We start from the raw sequence: 17631 nt of genomic DNA, 5'->3' as shown, positions 1-17631 counted from the left end.
CAATTTAATTCTGCTCTCGCACCAGAGCCTGTCCCAAGTCTGTGGAGCTTTTGGTAAAAAAAGAACACGTCCTCCACTTTGTAGCAGCTATCTGGATGCTGTTTGTTTTTTCTCGGTTTCATGACGATCCTGAAATTAAATAAATAAAAGCTTTTCATATATATATACTACAAAAATCTTCCTTATCCCCTTTATCAAGCTTTAATGAACCATCTGTAACAATACAGTAATAATTTAAAAAAGGATAGTTGGATATAACATTACAAACTCTTAATAAGACACGGACTCATTTCAGCTTGAGGATGCCAGATATCATGGGGGCTTACTGATTGCTATAAACCAGAACTCTCAGACGTCTACCATTTTTTTTTTTATTCTTATTATAAAAGAGTTTGATGTGACTAGCAAGTCACAAAGGATCAGTTCTTAAATGATGTGAAAACTGGGCAGCCAAGTAAAGACAGAAAGAGACAAAGGAATGGATAAGTTAAAGCAAAGTAACTGAGACTCAGCGCTTCAGGGGTCAGGCTTTCCTTTGAATAACAAAGTCCGTTAAGTAACCAAGACCCTATAACGTAGCCTGCACTTGAATGTTTTCTTGATATCTTACAGCTAACAGCAATTCCATAATGTTTCTAACCTAAACTAACCTGTGCTCTACTCTGAAGGCATTCAGTTTAAGAGACCTATCTAAAAACGTAGCACCTCTAAAATGGTAGCATAGCAAAATATAATCATGATAAGCTGAGGTCTGTTAAGGTGAGGTGTTACTGTACTGATGTTCAACCTGTTATCAGTAGTGGCTCTCAATATAAAGGTGTACAAAGTTGCCTGGAATATCCAAGTGGTGCTCTTCAGTGAATATCATCATGTAGGGTTTCATAACACACTTTTAATAGGGATTCATACTTTCAGCATACCAAACCAATTTTATATGATTATAAGTAAATACTCTGCATACATACATGCATACTGTACATACATACAGGACAATTGTGTGTGAGAGATCATCATTAATCTTCTTCTCTAGAGCCTCAAACTTTGAGGGAAAAATGACATTTTTATAATAAAATGAAGTCTATATATACTTACCAAGTAATTACATAGCTAACGTTTCTAGTATCGGCAGCTAAAATTTGAAACTCGCGGTAGCGATTCTTTCGTTTTGGTGTGCGTGTCTAACCCAGCCCAATTTCGGGGAAGAAGAGGAACAACTGAGCAAAGGTTTCAATTTGTTTTTGCCATTATGTCCAAGCGAGGGGAGGAGGGAGGGCTCCCATTCTGTAATTACTTGGTAAGTATATATAATACTTTATTTTATTATAAAAATGTCATTTTTATATAAGTGACTTACCAAGCAATTACACAGCTGATTCCACACTGACAGGCGTTGGGATACATGGACTACTCTACCCCAAAACATTATTTAATGTAGTGAATTTGAGGATAGAAAATTTGCAAGCACTGGGATAATGCTTGTTGTTTCCTTACCTGGTAAGAGAGCTGCTGCAGGAAGATACTGCCTATGGTTGGCGCTCATCTTACTCAGTAGAGGAGAGGGGGCATGGCCCTGGATCGCCTGTTACATCAGTGGGAGACTTACAGCGAAGGACATCACTGAACGCTAGTAAGTTATACAAAATGGCCCCTGCCCAGGGCGCAGTAGTAAACAAGACAACAAGATAACAATGCTGTTACCTACATCAAAAAATTTAAAAAACACCATCACCCCACCATTAAAAACTGGAGGGTATCCAAGTACATAGTAACCCCAGACTACCCCTAGAACTCAACGCCATAGATCAAGGCGATGCTTCCTACATTCCCTCCCCCAAACACCACGCCAGCCACCAACAAGGGGACCCAAAGTACTGCTATTCACTAAAAACTGTTTCTACGTCCCTTACATAGTGGGATGCAAATACTGATTGACATCTCCAATACGTTGCTTGGAGAATGTCTGACAGAGACAGGTTATGTTTAAACACTAATGACGTAGCCACTGCCCTGATTTCGTGTGCTTTATCCTTCAGAGAAGGTAAAGCTCTTCTCCTACATGAGAATGGGCTTCTCTAATGAGTTCTTTTAGGAAAAAAGAGAGCATTCTTCGTAAGAGGACGTGAAGGATCTTTGACCGAAGTCCACAAATTACTTGAAGGCAACCCTTAACTTCTCGGTCCTCTTCAGGTAAAACATTAAAACCCTTACAGGGCAAAGAGCTCTTTCTTCCTCCTCAGATCCTAGTATTTCTCCCAAATTCTTGACCTTAAAAGAACGAGGCCAGGGTTTAGACAGATCCGCATTCTTTGCGAGAAATCTGAGTGTATACGAACAGATCGCATCTCCTCAAGAGAAACCGATCCTTCTATCTATGGCCTGTATCTCACTAACCCTCTTAGCTGTAGCAAAGGCTACAGCTTGACTGCCTCGGCTCAGCTGATCTGCCAGCACATTCAGTTTCCCCTGGACGAAGCTTGTCATAATTTTCATCCAGTTCTGGTTGGCCCAGAGAAGCAGATCCCTCACTGCTTCGCAGAGCGAAAAGGAACGGGTTCCTCCCTGCTTGCTTATTTATGACAAGGCTGTTGTGTTGTCCGAATGAACTGCTATGGTTTTGTCATACACCCCCGAGGAAAAGTCTTGAAGACCCAAGTGAATAGCCTCTAGTTCCCTCACATTTATGTGTATGTAGTATTTTCATCAACCAGACTAACTACATGGTAGTCTGACAGAAACGACGTGACATTCCAAGTTTTATTCACAAGTTAAAGGAATACATTTTTAGCAAGCATGCCTCGACGAATGGCGAGAAGTCGAAAGCCACAAACAACAAACGCCCGCTTCCCAGCTTAAACAACAGGCGCAAAAGAATACATACATTATTTTCAAGTGATGTTTCTCATTCATTGGCAATACATATCATTCCTTCCCCCATAGGTAAAATTACGTATCTTGTTCTATTAATCTATCAGGTTTTTTTATAAATCGAGTAGACCTCCTTAAAATAACATCTGGCCTACTCTGGGGTTTAGGAGTTTCCTTAACATTAGTTTGTACAGAATCTGGATTACACCTTTCCAGGATACCATAATCATTAGGAATATTTATCACGCTTGAGTCAATGACAACATTGGGAGGAGAACTTATTGGCATATGAGGCACCATTGGAACACTGACACTGGGAGGAGAAGACTCATAGGTTTCAAAAGGATTATACAATTTCCTTTCAAACAACTGGGATAAATGACGCTTCCAAATTAAATTGCCATTCACATTTACAGACGCTGAATAATTTCTTCTACCAAGAACTTTTGTAACTTTTGCCTCGACCCATTGTTAAATTTAGAATCAACACAATCTGGAACTTCTTTTTGTTTAGACATAATAATGTCTAATGGGCCATCAAATTTCCTTCCAAATATTAATTCAGCAGGAGAGCAACCAGTAGAAGACTGCAATGACCTTCTATAAGAATACAAAAACTTGAAAATTCTCATGCAAGTAAGTAATTTAACATCCTTTTTAAAATTCTCCTTGAATATCCTCACTACTCTCTCTGCACGACCATTTTTACTTGGATTATAAAGAGCTCCAGAGCGATGTTTAATACCATTTTTCTTAAAAAAATCTTGAGTCTCCTTAGACGTAAAACAAGATGCATTATCGGACACAACTGAGTCAGGTATCCCAAAACTAGCAAAACACTTCCTCAAACATTGTATGGTACCTTGTGAATTAATAGTCTTACATGGAAATACATCAACAGACTTAGAAAATGAATCAATGACAATAAAAATTTATAATTGTCAATAGATCCACAGTAGTCAACATGCAAGCGTGACTAAGGTCTATCCACTGAAGGCCACGACAAAGGAGATATGACCTTAAGTTTAAGGTTAGCTACACAGAGTGAGCAATTTCATGTTACTTGATTAATATCTTGGTCCATACTGGGCCAATATATCATAGACCTTGCTTCTGCCTTCATGGCAACAATAAATACCCTTATGCCCCTCATGAAAAGCATCCATAACACATTTTCTCAATATTTCAGGAACCATTACACGACTCCTTTATAATTACACCTCTGCATATAATGAAGATCATGTCTTATTTTATAAAATGGCATTACAGAATCATCAATTTCGTTACTTTAGGAAAACCATTTTTCACAAATTCTCTTACTTGACACAACATAGTATCTTTCCTCGTACATTCTTTTATTACATCAAAATCAAAAGATTTATTATTAATCAGAATGTTTATCAAACTGACATATTCACCTGGTACGGTACGTGAAAATCAGTATCATCCCAATTTAATGGTAATCTACTAAGGGCATCGGCAACAGTATTGTTCTCACCTTTAATGTGTTCTATCTTAAACTTGAAAGCTGAGAGAAATAATGCCCATCTTTGAATTCGAGCATTTGACATTTGTGGAATACTCTTACAAGGATTAAACAGTTGAATTAGAGGCTTATAGTCTGTCCTTATGATAAACTCTTTACCCAAAAGAAAATCAGAAAATTTCTTAACTCAAACACAATTGAGAGTGCTTCTTTATCTATTTGAGAACAATTACACTCAGATTTTGACAGTTTTCTACTTTTAAATGCAATAGTGGATATTTCACACTTCAATTCTTGTTTCAAAACAGCCCCAACTACTATTGGACTTGCGTCCACCTCCAATATCAACATAGCCTGAGGATTAAAATTTTCTAGAATATTTGTTTGAACCAAAGCTTCCTTAATAGCATTAAAAGCTTGAGCATGAACAGCTGACCAATGAAACTTAACATTTTTCTGTGTTAGGCTATACAAAGGACGTAAAATTGACCGGAACTGTGGTACAAACCTATTGTATTAAGTACATAATCCTAAAAATGATTTAAGAGACAATAGAGAATTTGGAGTAGGAGCTTCTAGAATGGATTGAATTACCTTGGGATCTGGCCTAATGCCTTCACCACTCAATGTATATCCTAAATAAGGAACTTCTCTTGCACTAATTTGGTATTCAGTCTTGTTTAACTTAACATTTCTTTTCTGCAATATAGATAAGACTTAACATTTTGTCATGCTCCTCCTCGGTATCACCTACAATAATTATGTCGTCTAAAAATACTTGCACCCCTTCAACATTTGCTAATAACTCAGTAATAAACCTCTGGAATATACCTGGTGCAGACGACAATCCAAATGATAATCTGTGAAATTTATATAAACCAAGGTGAGTATTCATAACCAAATATTTCTGCGAGTCTTTACTCACTGACAACTGTAGATGAGCATTTTTTAGATCTAACTTAGGTATATATTGACCAGGACCCAAATTTGCCCAAATATCCTCTAATTTAGGTAATGGAAATGTATTTACATTGGTTTGGGTATTTACATATTTGAAACCTAAACATACTCTTACATCACCCATATTATTTTTTACCATCTGTTATTTTTACCCCCGTTATATTTTACCCCCTGTTGTTTTTACCCTCTGTTATTTTTTACCCCTATTATTTTTTACCCCTATTATTTTTTTACCCCATTATTTTTACCCCTGTTATTTTGTAACCCTTGTTATTTTTTGCACCCTGTTAATTTTTACTCCTGTTATTTTTACCCCATGTTAATTTTTACTCCTGTTCTTTTTACTCCCTGTTAATTTTTACTCCTTGTTTTTACCTGTTCTTTTACACTTATTTTTTACCCCTGTCAATTTCTATATCCTGTTAATTTTGATGAAAAAAACAAAATTTTATAACTATGCTGTTAATTCTCTATAACCCCATGTTAATTTTTACCCAAAATTTTAACCACACAAAATTTTTACCAGTATTTTTACTATGGATGTTAATTTTGTAACCACCATAATTTTTAAAATTATTTTTAACAAACCAGTATTTTTATCCAGTTAATTTTTACCCCTATTTTTAACCCTGAAATTATTAACAAATTATTTTTAATTAATTTTTACAATTATCTGTTGATTTTTACTTCCTGAACTATTTTACCCATGATAATTTTACCCCGTTGTTTTTACCCCTAACAATTTTTACCCCGTTATTATTTACACTCTTTCACTGGATCATTTCACCCGTTTTATGAATTTTTTATGATATCAGCAAGCCAATTTTTATCCTCTGTTATTTTTACCTCTGTTATTTTTGCCCGTTATTTTTAATTTTTAGACCCTCTTATTTTTGGTGGTTAATTTTTGCCCCAGGCATTTTTAACCCACAATTTTTACACGTTATTTTTACCCGTTATTTTTTTGACTGCGTTATTTTTCCCCTTTAATTTTTACCCTCCATTATTTTTTCCCCTGTTAATTTTTACCCATTATTTTTCTCTTTTAATTTTACCCCATTACTTTTTACCCGGAGAGTCCTTCCCCTCCTTAAGTTTTACTTCGCTGTTAATTTTACCCAAGTTTTAATTTTTATTCACTTATCTTTTTTTTCCCCTGTTAATTTTACCCCTATTACGGTACCCTTTATTTTTTATCCCCTATTATTTTTTTTACCCCATTCTATTTTACCCTGTTAATTTTTACCCAGTTTTTTTAATCCCTGTTAATTTTCATCCCTTCTTATTTTTAACCCCTAATAATTTTTACCGTCTTCAGCTCCTGTTGGACCCGTTTCCCCCAAAGAAATCTTCAATAGACTTTCGCCTCCAGGAAGGACCAAAGAAAGAAGATTTCTTCTCAATAAAAAAAATTAAAAATGCTTCAGAGCCTGGAGATCGTCTAAAATTTCAGAAGCCCAAGAAGCCTCTGTGTCATAACACAAAGAACCTCCATAGTTTACTAAACTGTCCTTTTGTTTCATTTGTGTGTTTATTAATCTAAACCTTATTTCAAAACTGGCTGTAAATGGGATGTTAAATCGAGCAAAGAACAAACATGCATAGTCTAATATTGTTTTTTTATCAGAATTTAACATTACTTTGTTCTCATTTTAAAAATGAATTGCATATATGATGATAATCATTTTTAGATGCATTATTTGACCTATTCTTCATTTACATTATTTCGTTTATTTTATTTATTTTTATTAAAACATATAAACTTGTTATATATGGTTTATAACCAGTAATAAAACATTCAGATATTACTACCCTAATCTGTTCTCCCTAGCCTTTACATTTTTATCTATTCAGTCCTTTCTTATTTTTTTTATTTTCCAATGAAATCCACAAGACATTCAGGAATGATGCTGCCACTTTCACCTTCTTAATGAACACAATTATTTTTCAACTGTGGAAAAATGGCAAAATCCATATGAATAAGGTTATTCTGAATAATATATCAATTATTAAAAATATAAGTAAATATATTATATATCATCAATTTATATAAACACTAATATGTTCTTGATATATACATATCTGTTCTGGGACGGATAATAATACTGAGCAAAAAAAAATGTTGAATCAGCCTCCCACAAGGTGAACAGAATGCGCATGAATAGTCATTTGATTACATGCTCATCGAACTGAGATAATCTATGATTATATCATCAGGCCACCTGTGAAGCGAAAAAAAAAAGTAATTGACAATAAAACTTACAGAAAAAACATCGGCCTGTGCAAAGTCAGAACATAAAGTGAACAACCATGACTTTTTCTCGAAATTTTACACAAAGGACTGCCTGAGGAACAGGTTAAACATCTCAGAAATTGATATAAAACAAATAGAACATATAAAAGACAAGTAAAAATTATATTTAAAATATTTATTTTTAAAAATTTCGTTTTCTGTCTCCGAACACTAACATCAGAAGTCAAAAAAAAGTTTTGAAAAATTTAAACATTTTAAAACAAAATTTTTGATAATATGGACGAACTTACTCGCTTTGACTAATTGATACGGATCTCTGATGATAAAACAGCTTGTTATAATTTTGCCATTTTTCACAGGACTTCGGCTGTTCCTAAATGCCTGTCGTAATAATAATGTTTTTGAATTTCTGTTTCTCTCTCCAAGACCTCATTTTCTGTATTTGTGACCTACTGACAGGTTGGCTATCAACCTTAGCTACTTTTATTTATTTATTTGCCTAATGTGATTTTAAATTTTAGTTTTAAACATATATATATAAATAAATTTTTTTATTGTTTTTATATGTTCTATTTAATTAATTTCTCAATGTTTTGCCTGTTCCTTTTTCCTTGAGAATAAAATATTCCTTTTGAGTCGATTGTCGACAAGACTATGTTCTGACTTTGACAATGTATATTTTTTCTGTAATTTTTATTGTCAATACATTTTAAAAGTGAAAATAAAAAATGTTCAACAATTCTGATTAAAAAAAACAATAGAATAAACTAATCAAATGACTATTCAAGAGTGTTCACATCCCCTTCCCAGTTTGATGTAAAATGTAGACTAACAAACACACAAATGATAACATATATATAGTAATAAATATATATATTCATATTATATACATACCATAAAGAAATCATTCTTAAAATGAAAACAAACCAGTATCAAGTATATTAATGAAAACGAAAACAAGAGTAAGATAAATTATCAAATAACATATAAAATTAAAATACTACCTTAATTAAAACAATTATCTTTCATGGAACTCTTCCCTCATTCATGAACTATTCAATAAACATTTATGGAAAATCCTTATGGCCAAAAACAAACTCTTTCAACAAATTGCATGAATATTGAAGGAAATTTTTCAGGACTTTTACTGGACGTCTTATAAAAGTCGTTTATGAATTTTTATGATATCAGCAGCCAATTAAAGGCCTATATCAACTGTGATTTACGCCATGGCTGCTACGGAACGTAAAGACTGTATCGTTGGTGGTGAAATCATTTTGCCTGTGAAGACAATTGCATGGAATTAGGATCAAACAAAGTAACAAAGAGTATTTAGGCCTTTATTTTAAAAAATTTTTTAATTCAATATTCTCTGGATACAAACACTGTAAAAATCTTCTTAGAGGCTTAAAGGACCCTCTGGCTCTTGATATTCTTTTATCAGGATCCTAATAAGTTCTTTGGTCGAGAGAAGCGCTCAGTTTAAATTCGTATCCCGAAACTCAAGATTTTTCTCTTGAAAACTTTTATTCATTTATCATTGTTGTTTCCTTCATATTTTATCGATATATATAAATCTTTATATTTTATATATTTCGTAGATATTTTACCTGTTCTATGCATTTTAAATTATAAATATAATCACACACACAATCACACAATTCTGCAGAACAGACTGGCTTTCAGATTTTTGAGTCTATAGTCATAGGGAACAAGCTTTTCACCCGGAACAAATTAGTAATTCAAGCTTCAAATTTGCTCAATAGGAAGTAAGAGAAGACCTTTCCTAAATACAGAAAGAAAAGTCCCCATGAATTAAAAGAAAAAAAATTAATAAATGAATAAATATATAAAATGGCGTCCAAAAATGCCAATTTTAGAATTTGCATTATTTCAAGTAACATCATAGAAAGAAACAATTAGTCAAATTACTGGATTTAAATAAACTAACTGTAACTATTTTTTTATATGTATGTTAAAAAAAATAAATAAACCCGAAAAACAAATTAACAACTTTAAATGAACGATGGATTAAATCGACATTATACAAAAACTCTCTCCATTCCGCCTTTAAATCAACACTTTCTAACCATTTAACTATAACTTTACCAAAAATTGTTTACTATAGACTTTCGAATCAATCAATCAATAAATAAATCAATAAATCAAATCATTTTTCTTCATTAATTTGACCCATCGTTCATTTACAGTTAGTTGGTTTATTTTTATTTTTTATTTTCAAACATATAAACGATGTTACATTTGGTTTATTTGCATCAGTAACTTTGTACACTATTCTTTTGCAGATAGTTACTCTTCCTGCAGCCACATGATGCTCCACTGCATCTTAATACATTTTTATCTATTCAATCCTTTATTATTATTTTTATTTTAATTTATCAACTTTTAGGATGTTGGTTTACCTTCCCATCCATTCTAATGGACAGTATGATAAGTTCTTTGAAGGAATGCTGTTTGGCTGCAGCACTTGTTCCATATGCAAACTTCCATCTTGGAAATAATATAGATATACTCTGCTGATTGCCTGTTTGTATATATATATATAACTCATCCAGTGACACACCATATAGGTGCACCATACAATATAGGATAATTACCTGCTTATTAATACTTATATATATGATAATATATAATATATAGAATATCTTGAGCTATTATCATATATATCTTATTGTGAACCAGGTTGATATATATATATATTGCCGATATATATATTAGACACTGTGTATATCCAGTTATAATATAACACCATCAGATATTTACTGGTCTCATATATATTATATGGATATCACAAACCTTGTACAATGAGCAAGGGATTCAGGAATGCCCATATAAAGACATCAAACACTTGGAAGGTGAACAGGAATACTCTTGAAAGTCATTTGATTACATGTTTATTCCCAACTGTCTCATAATCCATGATTATATCATCAGGGTTCTAGAATTAAAAAACAAAAAGGCAATGACAATAAAAATTACAGAAAAAAAAAATATATGCCTGCAAAGTCAGAATGCATAAAAAATACCATCGACTCTTCTTGTTGAAATTTTACCAGAAATGGACACCTGTGAACAGGTTAAACACTGAGAAATTAATTAAAACAAATAGAACATATAAAAAGACAAGTAAAAAATTATATTTAAAATATTTATGTTTTAAAAATCTCAACAGTGGTAACTCCAACATCAGAAGTCATACAAAATTTTGCAAAATTTTCCCATTGAAAACAAAGATTTTTGCATAATTGGACGAACTTCTGGCCAGCTGGGACTGCCAATACTCGAGTCTCTGATCCACTAAAACAGACTTGTTTGGAAGGCTGTGAACACTCAAATGACTTGAGGCTGTTCCTTTATGCCTGTCGTTGGTTTTGTTGTTTTGTTTCTCTTGAAAGACCTCATTTTCTGTATTTGTGCTCATATGACATGGTTGGCTTCATCCATGTCAGCTACTTTTATTTATTTATTTTTCCTAATGTGATTTTAAATTTTAGTTTTAAAACATATATTATAAATAAATTTTTTTGCTGTTTTTTATATGTTCTATTTGTCAATTAATTTCTCAGTGTTTTGCCTGTTATCTTAGATGTCCTTTGTGTAAACCCTTTTGCACTCGCATTGTCTCTTTTTATGTTCTGACTTTGACTTTGTATATTTTTCTGTAATTTTTATTGTCACTGCTTTTGGATTTTAATTCTAGAACCACTGAGAAAGTAATCATGGATTATTGTCTTTGACCTGAGAATAAACATGTAATCAAATGACTATTCAGATGTTCATGGTCCGCCTTCACCGTTTGATGTGTGTGTATCACACACACACACATGCATATATATATATATGTATATATTTATCATATGCTGTTAGTTATACATACGAAACAATATCATCCCTAACAATAGTTTAAAGCATCCAGCAAGGTACTTCAAATAACTGAACATACGGAGAAGATAAATTATCAAATAACATCTACGGATGGTAAAATGACTGAGAACAGTAGACCGAGTCTTGCATGACTTTTTGGAGGATCTGGAAAGTAGAGTCTGGCTGAAATGGACATTTATGGAGAAAACAGATATGCACAGAAAACAAAGACTGTAAGTCATTGCATGAATAATTGAAGGAAATCCAGGATTTGTTATAGAAACACATAAAAGTCATATAATGACTTCAGGATAGCCAGCTCAAAATAACGGCCTATATCTAACTGCAGATCTCTCTCTCTCTCTCTCTCTCTCTCTAAACGTCACACATCATGCTCCTGAAATCATTATGTGAAGACAATTGTATGGAATTAGGATCAAACAAAGTAACGAAAGAGTATTTAGACCATGTATTTTAAAAATTGTTTTAATTCAATATGATATACTATACAAACACTGTAAAAATCTTAAAAATAGAGAGGGGGGGGAAATAAAGGACCCTAACCACTTGTGTTTATATCAGAGAATTTTTGCCCGTATATCAAAAACTATAACGGTCGAAGTTATCACCATTCTCAGTTTAAATTCGTATTCCTTGATCTAAAACCTACAAGATTGTCATACTTTATTTATTTAAATCATTGAAAATTGAGACAAAGAGATATAACAAAATAAAATTATATCGATATTTATATATCTATATATATAAAACCCTCGCGGCGATATACTTTTTATATATCATTATATATATATATACCTACTAAAATATATAATCTCGTTACTAATTTGTTCCGGGTTCTGTAATAGAACAAACTGGGTTTCATGCGGACTGAGTTATAACGAGCAACGAATTAAGGCTGTAAATCGCAACTGTCAGTCTTATAGTTAAGGAAATAAAGGCGGAACTTCTCTTCTATAGACACTAAGAGTGGTTTGGGACTTTTTTTTTTTTTTTTTATTTGGACGATTTTCGTAACATTTGTACAAAATGTAATATTACAGTAGTTTGCGTTATGAGTCAGTGACTTTTACATTTCTTGATATACATTGTAAAATGAAATATTTTGTACGTGTTTACTACGTCTTGATATTGCGTTTAAAAACATGTCGTAAAATGGATTTGATCCTAGTCCCATATATATTTAGATCCTTGTTCCCATTTATCCTCACACAAGACAAAGAGCTTGTCATTTACGAAATATATATCTTATTTTAATTTTTTCAGTCATGTAGTTTGCACAAATTTCTTAGCATACAATCGGTGCAGGATGATCAAAACAAAAATAAAAATAAGCAAAAACTAAAAGCGGGCAGTATTATACTTCATAAAGGAACCTGCCAGCTACAACGAACAGACCACTATAGCAAGCATGCGAGGTAAATAGGCCTATGATGGCCCACATGTTTTGATAAAGGACATTAACACACTAGCCTAGTCCACAGCAGAACTCGAATCATATTTACATCGCAAAAGGTCGACAAAATATGCCTCACAAGCAATTCACTTAAGATAAAATGAAAACTGAGAAAAAAACTTTCTAGAAGAAACTGATGCATTATCACACTTAAAGAATGATACTGCAAACACACCCACAAACACGCATACATTAGACCAATGAACCTATGATCCAAAACTTCCATGACAGCACCCAATAGGCCTACAGGCAATAGCGCAGGCGCTGAGTAGCCTGCCAAAGAAATCTAAATAATAATAATCAAAAAGGACATCAGTAACTACAAAAACAGAAAAGTCACTGAATCCCTTCAAGATAAGCAGTCCACAAAAACACCCTAGCCTATAAATTGCACTCTCTCTCTCTCTCTCTCTCTCTCTCTCTCTCTCTCTCTCTTTACTATGATACAGAAATCATCCTGATGTTAAAACGGACAATAATAATAATAATAATAATAATAATAATAATAATAATAATACCACAAATTACAAAACCTGTGGTCATTCATTATTCGATCTAAACACGGAAAGAAGCCACGAAGTGGCGTGAGGATGAAAGTGGGTTTTGTGGGCGTGGATAAAAGCAAGGTCCAAAGAAATCGTAAAAGGGCAAAGAGAACGAGTAAACACGCCCATGGGGCCTGTAAGTAAACTGTAGGCATTTACTGTTATCCCAATACTGACAGGACGGAAACAACGTCTGGTGCGGAGAGGAAAAAACGGACAGCCAGATTAGGAAACAGTAAACCCACAAACACATCCTTCAGTATCTATTCCGGACAAGGAAAATAAGTAGCTTCTACTACTAGGCTGCAAAAGCAAGTTTACTTCTGCCTTACTATAAGGAATACATTTAGGCCTAGGCTATATTGGATATCCGATTATGGAAGAAATTCATAATACTGATGTTATTAGCAACATACCCACGAGTTAACCTTTAAAAAACTCATACATTTCCTGAAATTGTCCCCGAAATGGCGTAGGTCATGGGGAAATGCTGAAATAAAACAAAATTTTTTCTCTCTCTCTACTGTGGAGTGTATGGAAATGAGATGAACACATCGTTATCACACAAATGAACGCTTTACAGTTAAGTATACCTTAGTTTTACCAGACCACTGAACTGATTAACAGCTCTCCTACGGCTGGTCCGAAGGATTAGACTTATTTTACGTGGCTAAGAACCATTTGGTTACTTAGCAACGGGACCTACAGCTTATTGTGGAATCCGAACCACATTATAGCGAGAAATTAATTTCTATCGCCGGAAATAAATTCCTCTAATTCTTCATTAGCCGGCCGGAGCTTTAAAGCTGTCCATACACATTCACGAGTTACTATGAGATAGTGTATTTCTTCACACATCCATAACCTATTGCAGTACTATGCCTCTCTCTCTTGCCCATTAGGCTAATCCATAGGCTATCGTTGTTGGCTTAATATAAACGCATAGACATTACAGAATATTACTGTTATATACCTAATGAAATTTAATACAGTCAGATTTGTCATGAAAATATATGTAATAATAAATAACTTCAGTTAGCATACCCTCATGTTCAAGGAATGGCAGCCAGTGTAGCCGAGGCACGGGACGGAGCGCGACACCTAACCACAAGAGTTTGAAAGATACTGACTGACTCGCGAGCAGCTCAGCAGTCAACAGAGCACTATAGCACCGAACACGCCGAGCACAGATTCTAAGTATTACTGAGTGACTGACTCCTCAGCCAGCTCCCCCATCCCCAACCAACCCACCTGCCCAGGATAAACGACACAGTCACAAACACAGGGGAGCAGGTACACACAAACTCACGCACACACACACACCCGTACACAGAAGACGCGCGCACACATCCGTTAATCTGAGGCTGTCCAGCCAGCCGGGTATTCATGATCAGGTTTACCTGTCAGTTCACCCACGACTTCGCGTAAAAATAATAAAGAAAAAGGCGTAACAAAGTATGGTCTAAATATTGCCTATTAAAGGGAGATGTCCATTCTCATACAATATTAATGAATATAATGTTGAATTAGAACTGGGGTTTGCTTCAGTTATTTTATGAAATGGTCCGTGAAGCCTATTTCCACCAGTAACACCTTTCATAAAAAGGCAGGACACTGGCCTAGGCCTATACCAAATTGTCTATATCGCAAGGAATTTTTATTTTTTAAATTTTTATCACATGATTTGGACTTGCAACGGTCTAAAAATAGCGCCGCGGCGTCCAACAATAAAATGAACTAGGCCTATGCATAGTTTATTCATATCCTGGTCCGAGCGGCTGAAATCCTTCCCAGGCAAACTGTCATAAAATCGTTGTTTACCCGTCCACACATGCAATCACCTGTCAGTCGGTCGGAAGAACTTTAGGTAATGCCATTAGTTCATCAGTTCTGGTGAGCGGACTAACTCAGCCCACAAACTGTCGCCTACATGTAAGTTTTAACGCCAGATTCGGTGAACTGTCAGGTAAACCAGATCGTTAATACCCGGACCAATAAGAAGATGGCCGAGTTACGCAGAGGTCGATTTTTCAACTCTCCCGGGTATTAAGTCACATGGTACTCTCATCGTTGGCCGCTCACAGCCTCACTTGCTCAGCCGTTGAGCTTGAGCAAGCCAGTACCTTTTTCACCTTGCACGTGTCAACAGCTAGGTAGGAGTTTTCACGAATTTGTGACAATTCTTGAGGTTTTTTTGGATTTAGTACGTTATTGCCGTGGTGATATGTGCTATTAATGAATGTTGTAACACAGAAAGGGACAATGTTGGAAGTGACAAGGCTAGCTTTTATCGTTTCCCTAAAGATCCCGAAATATATAGGAAGTGGGTGAACATCTGCAGAAGTGACCATATAAAAACCAAAAGTGCAAGAGTGCGTTCGGTTCATTTTCAACAAAGCGATTATGCCAGAAACCTCAGGGATGAATTGCCTAACTACTGCCCTGCAAATGAAAGAAAATTGAAGGATGATGCCATACAGAACCAACGTTTACTTCTGCATGACAGTGTCACTGTTGAATCAGGTATTTGACATCTTGACTTAGTTTGCTTTAGTCTACCTGTTACATCTAAAATTGTGGATAAATATATTAACTATAGGCTTATATGAATACTTCTATCAGTTGAAGTGCATAAATATATCTTCCGTTCGATTCCTAATGCAAGTAAGCCATATTTGGCTGGTTAAGGGTGATAAGATTGAAATTAGGCCTAGACCTATGTGTTGTTACGATTAACTGTGAAGAGGATATGCTAGTTAACAGGAAAGATAGAGACACGAACATTTTATTGAAATTGTTTTCATGTGCATGAAATGGGCCTATTATTTGTCTGGCAAAGGAAGGGGACAGTTATTTTCGAGAGAGATAGAGAAAGCGTTTTGCATAACTGAATGAACCATAGGTTTATAAGGATAATTCTAGAAATTAAAAAACATATGCAGTATGTAATATCTTCCATTTAATTCCTAATGTAAATAACCCATGTTCACTGGTTAAGATTGACAAAATTGTAATTAGGCTTAGACCTATATTAGTTTAGAATAACTGCAAAGAGAAAATGTTATTCAACACGAAAGCAAGAGAGGGCAAAATTTTATTAGTATTGTTTTCATGTGTATGAATTAGCCAGTTATTTGTTTGGTAAAGGAAGGGATAGAGAGAGAGAGAGAGAGATTTTCTTGCACATGAATAAGCCTACTTTTATCAAGGGGTTAGGAAGATGAGGATGATTGTTAATTATATATATATATATATATATATATATATATATATATATATATATATATATATATATACATATATATATATATATATATATATATATATATATATATATATATATATATACACAGAAAAAGAGAGAGAAATTTACTAAAAATTGTTTCATTCATATGAATAGGCCTTTTGCAATTTATATTGTAAGGAGCAGCATAATGATAATGATAAAATATATACATATATATATATATATATATATATATATAATATACTAATATACTGTATATATCTATTTATTTGTGTGCGTGTGTGTGTACTTTATATGTATAGCCTTTCTGCATATCTCATGAAACGTCTCCTACCTGCAACCGATGAGATTGAGAATGAGGAAGATGTAATAGGAAATTTCATGGAGGGAGAGCCAGAATCTGTGATAGAAAATGAGTCTTTAAGTTGTTTGGGAGGCTTCATAGCACATAAGTTAGGAATAAGTGTCCATCTTTAGGTTCAGCTGATATAGATGGAACAAGTGAGGACTGGATCTCATATGTACAGTATGTAAGGAGAAAAATATTATATAGATCTTCTGTACAACTTCAAAAAGATCTACAACATATGGAAGAGTTATTCAAAACTTCCCACGGAGAAACGTTGAAGCCGGGAGTCATGGCAGTATCCAGTCTTCTCGATATTTTCAAGGACCAAAATGTTGATGTTCAGGAGGATTTAATTAGTTACTTTTTTTTTAGGTGCATAATTTATTTTGAGAATGAAAATATTGAACTCAAAAGGGAAACAGACTGCAAAGTGAAAGTAAAAAAAAGTGAAAAAAATAGTTCAGTATTTTTTTTATAAGCATGGATAGAGTTAAGGGAGTAATGAGGGAGTGTAAAATGAAAATATGAAGTGCCTTTTCTTTTGGCCTCCTTTCCAATGTTCAGTT

At 34.0% G+C, this 17631-nt stretch overlaps 2 long non-coding RNA genes across 3 annotated transcripts in view; one reads left to right on the top strand and one right to left on the bottom strand.

Moving 5' to 3' along the window:
• The window catches only part of LOC136838671 (uncharacterized), a 526494-nt gene extending 511877 nt beyond the window's left edge, over positions 1-14617 (bottom strand). For both annotated transcript variants that reach the window (XR_010853079.1, XR_010853080.1), the window contains exons 1-2: positions 14514-14617; positions 1-129 (exon numbers count right to left, since the gene is read on the bottom strand). This is a non-coding gene — a long non-coding RNA (uncharacterized lncRNA). The remainder of the gene's footprint in view (positions 130-14513) is intronic.
• An 865-nt stretch (positions 14618-15482) lies between these two features.
• The window catches only part of LOC136838667 (uncharacterized), a 29806-nt gene continuing 27657 nt past the window's right edge, over positions 15483-17631 (top strand). The window contains exon 1 of the long non-coding RNA XR_010853076.1: positions 15483-15992. This is a non-coding gene — a long non-coding RNA (uncharacterized lncRNA). The remainder of the gene's footprint in view (positions 15993-17631) is intronic.

The sequence above is a fragment of the Macrobrachium rosenbergii genome, chromosome 5, assembly GCF_040412425.1.
Source record: "Macrobrachium rosenbergii isolate ZJJX-2024 chromosome 5, ASM4041242v1, whole genome shotgun sequence".
Taxonomy (NCBI): domain Eukaryota; kingdom Metazoa; phylum Arthropoda; class Malacostraca; order Decapoda; family Palaemonidae; genus Macrobrachium; species Macrobrachium rosenbergii.
The sequence above is the reverse complement of the archived record's forward strand: the minus strand, read 5'-3'. Positions and strand labels throughout refer to the sequence as shown.